Source organism: Anastrepha obliqua, chromosome 6 (genome assembly GCF_027943255.1).
Source record: "Anastrepha obliqua isolate idAnaObli1 chromosome 6, idAnaObli1_1.0, whole genome shotgun sequence".
NCBI lineage: Eukaryota > Metazoa > Arthropoda > Insecta > Diptera > Tephritidae > Anastrepha > Anastrepha obliqua.
Genome location: NC_072897.1, coordinates 25,890,036 through 25,905,738, shown reverse-complemented (window position 1 = coordinate 25,905,738; position 15,703 = coordinate 25,890,036). Strand labels below are relative to the sequence as shown.

Below are 15,703 nucleotides of genomic sequence, written 5' to 3'. Positions count from 1 at the left end.
GAAAGATATAAAAAAGTATGCAATAAAATATTTTGATTACATTTCTAGTTATTTCCCGAAATGAGTTTAATTTATAACGTCGAAAAATAGTTTATAAATTAAGGGTTAACAACAAGAGTTCTACAATATGTTATCAACATATATTACCATATATTTTAGGTATGTATGAAGTATTTTCTAATATTGTAGATATTTTTTGTATGTACATATTTTACACTGCTGGATTCATTCACTTCCATTTTTTTCAAGAGTGGTATTCGAAGATCGAAGGACGGTTGCAGATAGACATTACTCACTTTGCACTGGTGGTAATCTTTCTTCTTTGACTACTACTTCCGAAGGCCTCTCTTGAAATGAGTTAAACTGTGACAGAACTTGTACTAATGTTGCCAATGAATTATCCGGAATGTTTGACAAATCTGTAAATAAAATATAGAAAGTAAAAGTATAGGCCAATATACGTATAAAGAAACGTTTAAAGCATGCGCGGCAAATTAGTATACAATATTAGCAGCAAATCTGTACTCTGTCGAGACGAGCCAAGGTGCTCAAGTTCGATAACAACACATATTTCTTCAAATCAGACTATTCATGATTGGGCAATAAAAATTTAATTTTATTTATTTATTTATTATTTTTATTATTTATTTATTATTAATAATCATTATTTTTATTTATATATTATTAGTATTTATTTATTTATTACTATTATTTTTATTATTCCCTTATTCCTTGCTCATTTAATGATGATTATTTTAAATTTATATTTATTAGATATGCATCATGCATCGAATACATAAAATCTTAACTGATAGAGTCTTATAGTTTCACGTTATTTAAATACAAAAGGCCGACATCTTTAAACACCATTAGCGATCAACCAAAGCATCCTGGTTTTGTTTTCCCAACTTACTGGGCGTTATGCTCTCCTTAACATCAACGAGAATTCATTACCAGCCACGCTCAAACAGACATTATGACTAAAAATTAAGAATAAGCAGTCTGCTAATCGGAGAAATTAAAAATAACAAGGAACTTAATCAGTTGGACAATAAGAATGCTAAGCACCTTGATCTTCTTGTTGCTGTGTTTATATCCTATAAAAGTGCTATGAACTCATCAAATGTTATGAGCAACTGTAACAATCAATGATTGTACGTATGTATGAATGCATCGTCGGGTGCCGAAGTTAACTCCCTGAAAAGTTATATTTATTGGTTTTGGTGGTGCCAGTGACGCTTAAAACTAATTTTGATGTAAAGCTCACACAACCTATTTATCTCGATTGCTACTGGTCGCACTGCTAGTTCCAATTCTCTTCGTTCGTCGGCTGCTGCCAATGCTGATATTTGCAGTGCTGCTGGTGCACAAAGCTTTGTTGCTAAGCTAAGGCTCTCCGTTCTCCTGCTGCCGTTAATTCCACCTGCGCTGTTGTCGCTAGTGCAGTGCTGGTACTAGTGCATTGGCTTGTGACAATAACAATTCACATTTTTATCCTGCCTCGCTCTCTAATCTTACTACTACTACTCCGTTAATATTCGCCCTTATCGCGAGTTATATTTTCACCCGAAAAATTTCACCTTTTTTGTTCGCCTTATCGGCATGGTATTGTTCATGTTCGAAAAATATTTCGCCTTATTGGCAGCTCTTTATTCGGGCGAAATGAACGAGCGGGAAACAGAAATTTATTCACTTTTGTTTTGCAGGCGAACACGAAAGAATTCAAATGTAAGTATTTTTTTCTTTTAAGCAATAGATATTTTTTAAATAAATGTACTCTTATTTTTAGGAGTAAATCAATAAATAAATCGGAATTCGAGAGGCTGTTGGATGAAATGCTGCAAAACCCAGATATTGCAAGAGAGTTTGTGAAAGAAAATCGCCAGAAGGTGGCCGAATTCTGGAACCAGCTTACTTTGGCGTTAAATAGCGTAGGCCCGCCTGTTAAGACTGAGTTTGAGTGGAAAACGGTAAAAAGTTATGTTTATAAAGCCTGATTATTTTCACAAGCTATCTATTAACTAAGTATGGACTGACCAAAAACGCTACGTATGCAAGAAGGCTTCACACAACAAAATGTATGAAAGAGGAACAGGAAGCGGACCCAATAGAACACAGACTTTTTCGAGTGCAGAAGAGGCAATATACCAACTGCTAGATATTAAAGAATCTGTTGATGGCATTGAAACTTCCCAATGCTATGGTTTGCCTGCAAAAAAAGCAAGGGTCAATCCTAATACGGAAGACTTGTCAGAAATTGTTGTTTTGGATGAAGAAGTTCCTGGTAGTAGCGCGTGGGTTAGTGAACCTCCTGTTCCTCAGCGAGAAAGCGAATATTCACCAAAGAGCAGCAAGCAGCCAAACAGTGCAACGAAGCCCAAAAAGCAAACAAGTAGTGAATTGGTCATAAAAGAGCTGGAAACACAACAAAAACTATGCACTAAAGTAGGCGAAACTTTGGAAGAGATGAAGACGCACAATAAAGAAATGCAATACGGTACAAAAATGATATATCTTACATTAAAACGTTTATCCGATCAAAATGAAAAAAAAACTAAATGAAATGGAAAGACATAATTTAGAATTGGAAAAGTTGCATAAAATAGAAACCGAAAACCTAATTGCAACTAATCGAAGGACGTTAGAATTAAAGGAACAAAAAAAAAAAGTTTTGCAAAATCGCTAATCCAAAGACTAAAAATAATTTTAGTAAGACTGATTTTTATTATTTTAAATACAGTGGCGAACTAAAATATTGTCACAGCTAATTTTTCATATCTGCCAAAATATTTAATGCAATAAAAGTGTTTGCAATATCTGTACGGATGCGCTGACCTTCTGCCAGATAGTTCCTGTTGACTTCGACAATTTGTTGATTATCTGCCATGGAAATCTCATTGAATTCTCCATTAACAGATGGGTTAGAAAAATGTAGATCACTTTTGTAATGAATGCAAATATTATGCAACGCAGCGCAAACTTTAATTATTTTTACTGCCTTTAAAGGAGCATAGTACACCTCTCTAGCGCTTAACAGACACCTCCATCGGTTTTTTAGAACACCATTTGTTCTTTCGATTATATTTCGACAACGTGTGTGTACTTCATTAAATCTGGCCTGAGCTGAATTATTTTCTGGTGTTCTATATGGAGTAAGTAGCCACGGCTCTAGCGGGTACCCAGCGTCTGCTGAAAAGTTTGAAATTATGTATGCTCTTCATTGGTTTTAATCTGTTAACTAGTAACCAAACTCTGTTGTGGGTTTGCAAATATTTTCCCATCATTTCATGTCATAAGCTGCTGAAGTTCCATATAAAGGCATCGTGGCAAGCACCAGGATGTGTCGCATCTATAAAACGAATCTTCAGATTACTATCGCATACCTGAAAAACCATTTATGTATACATATTTATTTCTTACTTTAACTTTAATTACGAATATAGTACTTACGAGCATAACGTTCAAACTGCATTTGCCTTTTCTGTTGTAAAATATGAATGTTTTTTGAAGGGGATATTATGTTAATGTGTGTTCCGTCAACACATCCTATAACTCCTGGCACTGCGTATTTTGTAAAAAAATCATGTGCTATTTGGCGCTGTTCAACTAAAGTGGGCCAACTTATCCATTGTGGAGAAAGGAGTAGCTCGAAAATACTCAGCACTTCTGTCAGTACTTTATTGAAAGGAAATTGAGCTAGGCCCACTTCATGGTCCTTCCCAACGCCTTTTTGATGTCCTCCTTCTGCGAAAAATCGCGAACATGCGCTCAATTTTACAGGAGTTAGTAAGGACATCTAGCAAGTACTTAAATGCCGGCTTGTTTAGCCCGTAATATTGTTATCTCACATTGAATCACTTAGTTCCAAAGCGTTGGAATTGTCCCTTCATCGCCTCCTGAACACTTTCACGTTCAAATTTTCCTCACGCTCGCTCAATAATAACCTAAGCGCAATACTATACATATTTCTAGAAAATTTTGAGGTGTATTTTTACTTTATTTTAAGGAAATATACGCTTGCTTACGAAATTAGCACAATCACGAAGTGAAATTTTGTTCGGGCGAAATTTCCGATAGGCGAAAAATTTTTTCCGGGCGAACTTCCCGATAAGGGCGATTACTACTTTTCGTATGTCGCGCGAGGCATACACACTACACACGTGGAGAGCCTTAAGTCTAAAAACTAAATCTAAGGCTATCACGTCTTTGAGTTCACAACTGGACTATGACATTTTTGTTATTGTGGAAACGTGACTAAAAGCTGAATTTTTTGTTGCGGGGTTTTTTGATACCAGACTCTTTGTCGTCTTCCGTAAAGACAGGGATGCTACTAAAACTTCTTTGTTTTGTTCCTTTATTAATTACACCTGTCTTATGACACTAAATAATTATTTTTACAACTGGGATTTCATAATATTATTCATTATCAATGTTACTTTTTGGTTTAGTAATTGTGCGAGTTTGTAATGTATAGGGTTTTTCAGTAAGAGCGCTTCAACTTTTGAACTTTTTTGAATAAAACACAAACGGTTTGACTTTTTTAACTAATTTTTTTTTTATTATCGAGTTTGAACATATACATTTAAGTATGAAATTTGATTTCTTTTGCATGACCACCGCGTGCACGTTTTACGAAGTCCAATCTTTGAACCCAATTTTCGCATAAATCGGCCGAAATTCCAACAATTTCGCGTTCAATATTGGCTCTGAGCTCACAAATCGTCGCCGGCTTGTTACTGTAGACCAATGACTTCACATAACCCCAAAATGGGACGGCTTGTTAAATGGACCGTAAAATGGCCGTAATGCTCTTAAAGTAGCAGCAACAGAACGATTATTTTCATAAAAAATTTGCACGATTTGCAATCGTTGTTCAAGTGTGTAGCGTTCCATGATGAAATGTATACTAATGAAGTTTACAAATGACAAGCGAAAAATAAAAAATATTGAGTCGTTCGCCCTCCCTATCGGAAAAAAGTTGAAGCGCACCTATTGAATAACCCTATATAAGTACATAATTTTAAATTTTTCTAGTTATCAACTGAATTGGTGTTGGTGGTCGTTTGAGCCACCTGGAGTTTGCGCTTTCTGTTGATGGGGGTGGTATGATTCGTTAAACTCATAATATGATTTGTGCTGCGTTTACGGAGGATTTCTGCATTGTATTGATATTAAGGTTTCGAGTGCCTGCCAAATAGCCAATGTAGTTGTCGGAATCTGGTTTGTACCTCATTTCTTTTCAACATGATATCTTGCCTTTATGTCTATCAGGATTTGTGATTTGTTTATCGTCAGATTCGTATGTATTCCCTTTCTTGTTAGAGCAAACTACATAAATTGTTTTGCCACTATTGATTTGTATACCAAGCGTTAAACCATTTTCAAGTTTAGTCCAAAATCTGCTATAACTTGTTTGTTGCTGCTCCTAAGGTTTTATAAGCTGCTAATAGAATGGTATCTTCTGCGAAAGTTGCTATCATGTTGGAACTTGCAGGCATGGAAATATTAACACATGCTCTAGTACACTGCCTTGAAATACCCCGCTTCCATGAGTTGAATATTAGAGTATTTGTCTCCATATTTTACGTAAAAGTATCTGTTTGCTATATAGCTTGCCAGTATCAGATATTAGTTCATTGGAAAATACTGTTTAAGTTTAAATAATAGTCCCTTGTGCCACACGTTGTCAAAAGCTTTCACTAAATAAAGATACACAGCAACTCAGGTATTCCTTTTATCAATTTTTGACAGTATTTTATTTGTTACTCTATGTACCTGTTTTATTGTTACAGCCTTCTAACCTTTTTGGATGTTTGGCCGAGCTCCTCCTCCTATTTGTGGCGTGCGTCTTGATGTTGTTTTACAAATGGAAGGGCCTACAGTTTTAAGCCGACTCCGAACGGCGTATATTTTTTTTGAGGAACTTTTCATGGCGGAAATACACTCAGAGGTTTGCCATTGTCTGCCGAGGAGCGACTGGTTTTAGAAAAAACTTTTTCTTAATTTTGATGTTTGACGAATATTCGAACCAACTTACTCCGTATTCCGAATGGTAGTTAAGCACCAACCCATTCCGCTACGGCGGTCGAATGTTGTTGTTACTCATTTCAATTATAGGTGTTGAAGTTATTATTGCATACACTATACTGTCATTTAAGTATATTATTACATTTCTATACATACACATATTCTATTTCTTTTTTACTCTTTAAGGGGACTTCAATGTTAAGACTTTGTACCATAATTTTACGAAAATAGTCCCAATTCGTATAATTTTTGTAAAATTTATGGGTGAAGACTCTCTGTAGTTGAAGTAGTAGCAGAAAACTTGGAATCTGCCGGAGCTCTACTTGCAAAATTATTCATGTGTACGCTACTACTACTTTCTTAGCTGCTACTTGGGCAGTGTACGTTTTTGTTTTGTGTAGATGCATTTTGTACGCGGTTTAGACTGAAAATAAAATATTACCGACAAATTAGGTACATCCGTCTACTGCAGGTTGCAGGCATGGTTGAATACAACTTAAAATTATATTTTTTATAGTTCCTGAGCCCTCTAACTTTTTATGTTTAAAAAAATCCATACATATCTGATATCTATTGATATATTAGCTATTTTTTACGCGATTTATTATTGTAGGCATAATTGGCGAGTAAGAGAAAATATAAGAGACTGTAGTAGTAGTTTTGATTGTTGATGCTGATGTTTTAACTGTCGTGTTTGTTGTTGCGCTGGTATGAGCTACCACGTAAGTGGTGGGATGAGAAATGTTGTTCAAATCAGTTGGAGTTCGAGATTGTTCAATCCACGAAAGAGGAGTTGTGGGTATAGAGTTGACGGCGATTTCGAGATGGGGTGGTACAGCTGATAACTTATTGTGTGTTTCTCTTGCCGAAAGTGTAACATTGGAGTCGCAGTTGGCACTTGTTAGTTGCATTTGTGCTGGTGAGCGATACTTATCTTCGGGAGGAGAGCGCTCCACAGGCATTTATGCGTTCACATTTTTTTTTTTTTTGTGTTTTTTATTTATATTTGGAAAACAAAGTTTGAGCTCACAGATAGGAGAAGTTGTGTTTAGTTGCAGTATAAACGCGCTTATATTCCTGAGTGTTTTTAGATATTGTACGATTTGTAGAATCACTATGAAATTTGCACAAAGTAAGAGCTAATAAAAGCGCTCCGTTCAATCGAATTGCTTCTTTATTGGGTATGGGAATAAGTTCTCGTTCTTTCTTAGCCAAAGTTACGAATTATTTAAACAATTATATAATACATGTGATGTATGTGCCATTGGAAGCTAGAATTTTACTCCATCTTTCAAGCAGCATACAGATTCCTCTGACGAAAAATTCGAGTTCTTTTGACTTGATCCATTCATTGAGCCAGTTTGCGATGCTCTAGTAAGAATTGAACCGCTCTCCAATAAGGGCTAACTGCATTGATCGAAACAGATGGTCATCCGAAGGTGCAATATCTGGGAAATATGGCGGGTGGGGCAAGATTTCCCAATTCAGATTCTGGACCGATTTAGCAACGTGTGGCCTGGCGTTGTAATGCAGCAAAATCAGTTTGTCATGTCTGCCGTCTCAAACCGGCCGCTTTTCTTTGAGAGCTCCATTCAAACGCATTAGCTGCAGTCGGTAACGATCGCTAGTGATGGTTTCAGATGGTTTAAGGAGCTCATAATAGATGACACCCTTCTGATCCCATCTGATGCACAACATATCCTTTGAAACATGAATATTTTTTATCGTTGTCGATGAATCTGGTTCACCTGGCAGGCTCCAACATTTTCGACGCATAAGGTTATCAGCGATGGAGAAAACCTTTTCTTTTCTGTCGTTCAAGAAGCATTACACACGGGTTACGTCGCATGAAACGCCAACCACAATGGTTACGTTACATGAAACGCCAACCACAATGACAATCAATTGGGAAACATAAGGAAAGAAATTCGAAACGAAAAATATTGCAATAAGAAAATAAGTTATTTAAGTAACCAAAAGTAAATTGTAGTCAGTCGATAATTACTGTTTTTTTTTTATTATCGATCGGCTCGTAAGAGCAAAGACTGCGTTATTGACGCAGTCGGTAAACTTCAAAACCGAAGATTTGAAATAAATAAAAAATATATATAATATATATACATCCTAAAGACTAATATTAAATAACATAAACAAAAAACACAACAAAAACGCGAAGTGAGATACCATTTTAAGAAAATTTGCTTTCCTCATACCCAAAATGCAAGACCAAAAACAGAACTCGAGACCAATCCATATTCTCAAAAAGAACGATTTAAGTGAACAAGTAATAAATATAAATCACATATCAAATATCGTCCCCTTTCTGTGTTAACCCCGTAACTAAATTTTTTTTTAATTGAGATCTTTAGTGAAATGTTCATAATGATTATAGAATTTTTTTTTAGAGCGTTTCGATTTTTCTCGTGTCTATATGTTCGAATAGTGTCGTATCAAATTCATAGAAGTTAAGTAACTATAAACATTTTTATCGATTTACTGAAAATTATGATTTTGTAGATTCGAGGTTAACACAGAAAGGGGACGATATGCAACAAGCAACAAACACACAATCTACAATTGCATTAAGCATACCATCTAGCGAACTAATAAAGGAAGCCGCCAGAATTAGAGAATTCAGGGGAGATAACGAATATGATTTAGCATCGTTTATTCACGAAGTCGAAGTCATTCTCCCTCTGTTCGAGAGCAACGCAGCACTGCAGCTCTTCATACTACAAAGATGCATACAATCAACAAAATTCAAAGAGAAGCCCTCAAAAGCATTCGAACATTAGGAAACAACCTTACATAGGACCAACTAAAAGAAGAACTCATCAAGAATTTCGGAATCAAAGATACTTACTATAAACTACATGAGAAAGCACTATATTTAAGAAATTTCAATAATGTTAGTGATTATTTTAACAAACTAAAAATATATAAGATGGTTTAAACACAAAATTTGAATTTGATATACAAAACCCAACTCACCAAAAGGAAACGAAAGTGCAACTCTTAGTAAATTTTTAAATGGTATAGATTAGGCCGAGTCGATTTGTGGGGAGGCAAAAAAATCGCCCATTGCTCTGTGAAAATCATATTCTAGGAATCAAAATACGAAACTTTGCCGAAGGAACCATACCTCTAAAACGAATTCTGATGTCCCCCAATTTGGGTCGAGCAACCATTTCAACAATTAAGGTATCACTGGAATGCACCGCAACCCTTTTAAACAATGAAGGTATCACTGTGACACAATTGCAGATCGTAAAATTGCTTGTGTTGGGTTTTTTAAGCAACCACAAGACACAGCAGGTAGAATTGAAATTACCATTTCATTCTTATTACCTCGTCTCGTAGACCATATATAACGCAAAAGTTTTTGTGAATGCATTAAGTCGTTGTGAAGAACTCAAAGTGTGAAGTGCTAATTTCAGATAAAAAAATATTTCAAAAAAAATAATAAGTGAAGTGACCATTCCAAATCAAAAAGTTTACAATGAATCCACCATCCTCTACACCGCAAGATGAAGCAACTACATCAACAACTATCGAAAACCCAATGAGTCTTATACCCAAGCATGATGTTACTATTTTTGGTGTGTCTACTGATTTAACTGATCTTAATTTACCTACCCATCTGGATATCTTGAGATATTATTTTTACTTAAGCGAACGTGCTAAAACAGAACAAAAAGTTTTCCCATAAATCATTCACTATTCAAGTACAAGATAAGTTAGTTGGAATTTGGGAAAAACTTGGTATGGAAATAATGCTGAAAAAAGTGTATTTAATAAATTGCTTGACAAGTATCAAGAGCAAATCAAGAGAAGAAACAACACCCAACAATTTACAGAGTATGTAAAATCTCTGGAAACAATTTTTTACATTAGAATATGTAAATGCGATTTGAAGGCAGCTCCATGTGCATGCGGCTGGGTTCCCGAACGCCTCAAAGAGTTCATGCACGATCAACATAATCAGAGAAGACTAACAATGGATGCATTTGTGATGGAAACTGAAGAGCAAGGAGCAACGTCTATGTCATCAATGCCAACATACCAAGATCCCGATGATTCAACATACGCACCGCCACCGGTTCAAGAAGATATGGATAGAAGCACAAGTTCACAATACACAGAGAGATACGATTGTTTTAACTATGCCTTGGTATGTGACAGATTTGGTGAGCCTGACAGAGTAGCATCAGCATTGGGAACCGCTTTTTTGCAAGATTTTAAAATTAAAGATAAGCATGGGAAACCTCTCATCATGGATAAATCGAAAGTTCGCAGAGAAAAAAAGATATGCAGACAAGAAGTGCTTCGCAAACGGTTAGATGATACCAATTTGTTAGCGTTTTCATTCGATGGCAGAAAAGATGATACTTTAACGATAGATAAAATTGATGAGAAGTATCTTACTAGGATGGTAAAAGAACCTCATCTTGTTATTTTGAGAGAACGAAATTCTGAATTGATTGGTTACGTAAGACTGGAACATGAAACCGTTGAATACAAAACAACCAAATTAAATGGGTTTTTCAATGATAAAAATATATCACTGGATGCATTAATTGGAATATGCACTGACGGTGAGCCAACAAACACTGGCCCACACGGTGGAATCATACGACGATTCGAATTGCTGTTAAAAAGACCATTGCATTGGTTCGTTTGCCTTCTACACTTCAACGAACTTCCGTTTCGGCGTTTGTTTGAAGCTTTGGATAAATCAACCAGCACTGGACCAAGATCGGCAACCGGAAAACTGAGCCGTCAAATTGAAACTTGGACGGCTTCCAGAAAATTGAATTGCAAAATATGCCCCCTGCTCCAGAAAAAATTGAATTTTCCACCGATTCGAAGTACTTAGGGATCTGGCTAACATCAAACCAGGGAAAATTGTACATTCTCGGTGGCTCACCAAGGCCGCTAGATTATTGCGATTATATGTGACAACGGAAAATCCAGATGCAAATTTAAGAATTCTGGTTGAATTTATAATTAAATGTTATGTGCCAATGTACTTCAATATCAAGTATTACAGCTCTGTCGTGTACGGCAGTGCATTATTTTTCAAGTTCATTGGTTGGTCACGATTTCTAGAACCTCGTTTACTCAAAATTGTTAATCAAGTAATTAAAGATAATTCAAATTGGGGGACATGAGAATTCGTTTTAGAGGTATGGTTCCTTCGGCAAAGTTTCTTATTTTGATCCCTAGAATACGATTTTCAAAGAGCAATGAGCGATTTTTAAATCGACCCGCCCTAGTATAGATCCTTCATTATCAAGGATTATACATATAGGGTTTTCCAAACAGAGGTCTTATTTTGATATTAGAAAAAATGCTGTTTTTTAATATAAATGATTGGATGTTTATTTCATTATAAAGAGGAAGATATGCCATTAATAGTGGAAAATAACATCAGACAAGTGGAAAATAACATCGGCCACGCATACAGGACAATATCATTCTCATGAAATTTTCCATAACCGAATTGCAGAGTCGTTGCCCAATGTCCTCGATAGCCTCACGAATTCCATTTTTGAGGTCTTGAATCGACCCTGGGCTTTTGGCGTAGACCTTCTCTTTCACGTGGCCCCAAAGAAAAAAGTCACAAGGTGTTAAATCGCAAGATCTCAGTGGCCAATCGTTATCACCTCATCGAGAGATAACACGGTCCGGAAACTTTTCCGGTAAAAGATCAATGGTTTCGTGGCACGTAGCGCCGTCTTGTTGAAAACAAATGTTGTCCAGACCAATATCATGCAATTCCGGCCATAAAAATTGTTAATCATCTCTCGATAGCGCAATCTATTCACCTGTAATACTTGTTATTGGAAAACCCCATAGTAGGAACATAAAAACCCTTAGAGGTGTGATATGCTCCCATAAGGGTTTTTATTTAGAACAAACTAACATGCTCAGACACTTCAACAAAACATTTTACAATGAGAAAAATGATAAATTGAACAACTCTTTTAATCTCAATCACGATCAACACAACCCATATCTTCAGCATAAAAACCCACATTCAGGCTCTTCCCAAAGCACGAACGAGGGAACAAAGCCTAGAAATAACCAAAATTATAACCAGTATAACGACAGGGTACAACTAATAAAAACACATTAAAATTACTACCAACAAAATCGTAGGGAAAATTCTACACAATCCAAACAAAGCTTTAATAGTCGATTAAGACAAACCAATCGCTATTAGGATACACCCCAACCAATGGGCGTAGACAATATTCAAAAACAACTGGACTTGAATGAAAACGATGAGACTAATAGCAATATCTACACGGTGGAAAATTTTCAATTGCCAAGCTATCAACCAGTTTACCGGTAGTCGAACTGACGATAGTAGATGAAAAAATAAAATGTCTAATAGACACAGGGTCGACAACGTCACTGATCGATGAAAACAAACTACCAAAATATAAAAGACTGAATTTAAAGACACCCATACATTTTAAAACACTTAACGGACTAACCGAGATATCAAAAGAAATTATAACTGAACTACCATTGAAATTCAAAGAAAGAAACTTAATGAGCTGGAAAGTTACGAAACTTTGAAACAAACCTTTTGATGCTATAATAGGATAGATATAATATCCTTAAATCAAGCAGTAATTAATTTTACAAATGAAGTCGTAGAAATTCAAAACACAAAAATTGAATTAATTAAGGCTCGCCTTTATGATATAGATCAAATCTGTGAAAATGTTGACCGTCAACCAAATGATGAGATAATGAAAAAACTTATTCATAATGAAATGAATAAAGACGAAATATTTCAACTCGAAAAGATTATATACAAAAATACCGACCTATTCTTTAAAGGCGATAAACTTACGCACACACACGAAATTTAGCATGAAATTATTACTACAATTTGTGAACCAGTTTACGCGAAAATATATAAATATCCGCAAGTACACGGAGCAGAAATAAAGACGCAAGACGTTCCCACGACAGTCGGTTCTACGTTACTGGAACGACCCGGATTTATATCCGGCCAAGGACTGTCACTTCAGCAACATTCCCCATATAACGGGTGATCAATTAAGAGGAGTTTTTTTCATTTGCGTTTTTTTTACAGATCGCGCGAGTTATCGCAGCACATGAACACATGGCAACCGCATGTCAAATAAACAAATACCGGATGCAAGCCGTACCATGACATCATTTCTATATATAAACATTAGATTAAGCATTCTTATCACAAACTTAGACTTGTTATTCCAAACTTAGTTATCGCAGCACATGAACACATGGCAACCGCATGTCAAATAAACAAATACCGGATGCAAGCCGTACCATGACATCATTTCTATATATAAACATTAGATTAAGCATTTTTATCACAAACTTAGACTTGTTATTCCAAACTTATAATTATGAGACTCTTTACATAGAAAGGCAGTCTCATCTATTAGCCGAGCATGTGTACTTCGCCTAGATTTGATTTAAGCATACAATTGGTTTTGATTTAATAAAATATATTTTTTTATTATACCTAAAGGACCAGAAACTTTACTCGCGCGAGTTGGGGCAAACAGCGTTTGGCATTTCATCATGAAAAGACTCACACAACGTCTACAAATTGTTCAACTGTATTATGAAAATCAGCGTTCTGTGACAAATGTTTTTCGTGCGCTTAGACCGCATTATGGTCAACATAATCGGCCTGCCTTAAACACTATTCGACATACCATCAACAAATTTGAATCCGAATATTCATTGGTGGATAATTCTCGACCGAATAGACCACGTCCAGCAAGAAGCATTGAGAATATAGCGGCAGTAGCAGAGAGTGTACGTGAAAACCGCGATGAATCGATTCGCCACCGTTCTCAGCAACTTGGACTGTCGTATGGAACAACTTGGTCAATTTTACGGAAGGATCTTCATTTAAAAGCATACAAAATACAGCTCGTACAAGAACTAAAGCCAAATGACCTTCCTGCACGTCACCGTTTTGCTGATTGGGCTCTTGAAAAGATTGAAGAAGATCCGCTGTTTTCGAGCAAAATTTTGTTCAGCGATGAGGCGCATTTCTGGCTCAATGGTTACGTCAATAAGCAAAATTGCCGTATTTGGGATGAAGAGCAACCAGAACAGGTTCAAGAGCTACCTTTACACCCAGAGAAAACAACGGTCTGGTGTGGTTTATGGGCTGGTGGAATCATCGGTCCATATTTTTTCAAAAATGATGATGGCCGCAACGTAACTGTGAATGGTGCTCGCTACCGTACCATGATATCGGACTTTTTGCTACCTGAAATTGAATCTAATGATCTCTACGACATTTGGTTTCAACAAGACGGAGCCACTTGCCATACAGCTCGTGAAACAATGACTTTATTGAGAAGTCATTTCGGAGAGCAGCTGTTTTCACGTTTAGGACCTGTGAGTTGGCCACCAAGATCTTGTGATATCACACCTTTGGACTTTTTTCTTTGAGGATTCGTGAAGTCCAAGGTCTATGCTGATAAACCAGCTACGATTGAAGCTCTGGAAGCCAACATTACGCGTGTTATTCACGACATACCAGTCGAAATGCTCGAACGAGTGATTGAAAATTGGACCTTCAGAATGGACCACCTTAAGCGTAGTTGCGGCCAACATTTGAATGAAGTCATATTCAAAAAGTAAATGTCAAAGAATGTCCTTTCAAATAATAAATAAAGGTTTTGAACATAATTTACATTTTTGTTTTTTTTTAACTATTGAAAAAAGCACCTCATGATTGATCACCCGTTATATGGGGAATGTTTATGCGGTTACAACAACAGCAACAACAACGCAAATAAACGAAATGTTAGAGCAGGGAATAATCAAGGAAAGCAATTCACCCTTCAATTCACCATTATGGATTTTACCAAAGAAAATGTACAAGTCTGGGGAAAAGAATTCGCGGATAGTAATCGATTATAGAAAGCTAAGCGAGATAACCAGGAATGATAAATTTTCAATGCTAAACATTGAAAGAATCCTCGAAAAACTCGGAAGAGCCCAATATTTCACAACGCTTGACCTCGGTAAAAGCTTCCATCAAGTTCTTATTAAAGAAGAATTTAGAAGAAAAACTGCATTCTCAACACCCCTAGGCCTTTATGAGTTTGTAAGAATGCCGTTTGGTTTGAAAAATGCACCGGCAACCTTCCAAAGACTCATAAACGCAGTAGTCAGGGTCTATATAAACAAAATATGCGTAGTATATCTTAACGACATTTGAATTTTTGACACAAATATCCAGGAGCATACAGAGAATGTACAGAAAATATTCAAATAACTAAAGGAGCATAATTTGAAAATACAAATAGATAAATGTAAATTTTTTTCTAAGACAACAGAATTTTTGGGAAAAAAAAATGGAAAAAATCGAAAAAATACTGAAACTAAAATTGCCGGAGTCAACAAAACAAATTAAATCATTCCTGGGCATAACAGGAAATTAATCAAAGATTATGCCAATATCGCTCATGGTATGACAAAATATTTGAGGAAAGGAACAAAAAGAAATAAAAAAGATTCCCAATACACATATGGCTTCGAAAAACTTTAACAACTTCTGACCTTAAGATATGTAGACTTTAATAAAAAATTTAAAATTGCTACAGATGCAAGCGACTTTGCATTGGCGCCATCTTAACACAGG

General features: G+C 36.0%; 1 protein-coding gene across 1 annotated transcript in view; it reads right to left on the bottom strand.

The window, feature by feature from the left end:
- Positions 1 to 302: 302 nt before the first annotated feature.
- The window catches only part of LOC129249823 (uncharacterized), a 379,233-nt gene continuing 363,832 nt past the window's right edge, over positions 303 to 15,703 (bottom strand). The window contains exon 18 of the mRNA XM_054889490.1: positions 303 to 419. The gene's annotated coding sequence lies outside the window, so the exon portion shown is untranslated. The remainder of the gene's footprint in view (positions 420 to 15,703) is intronic.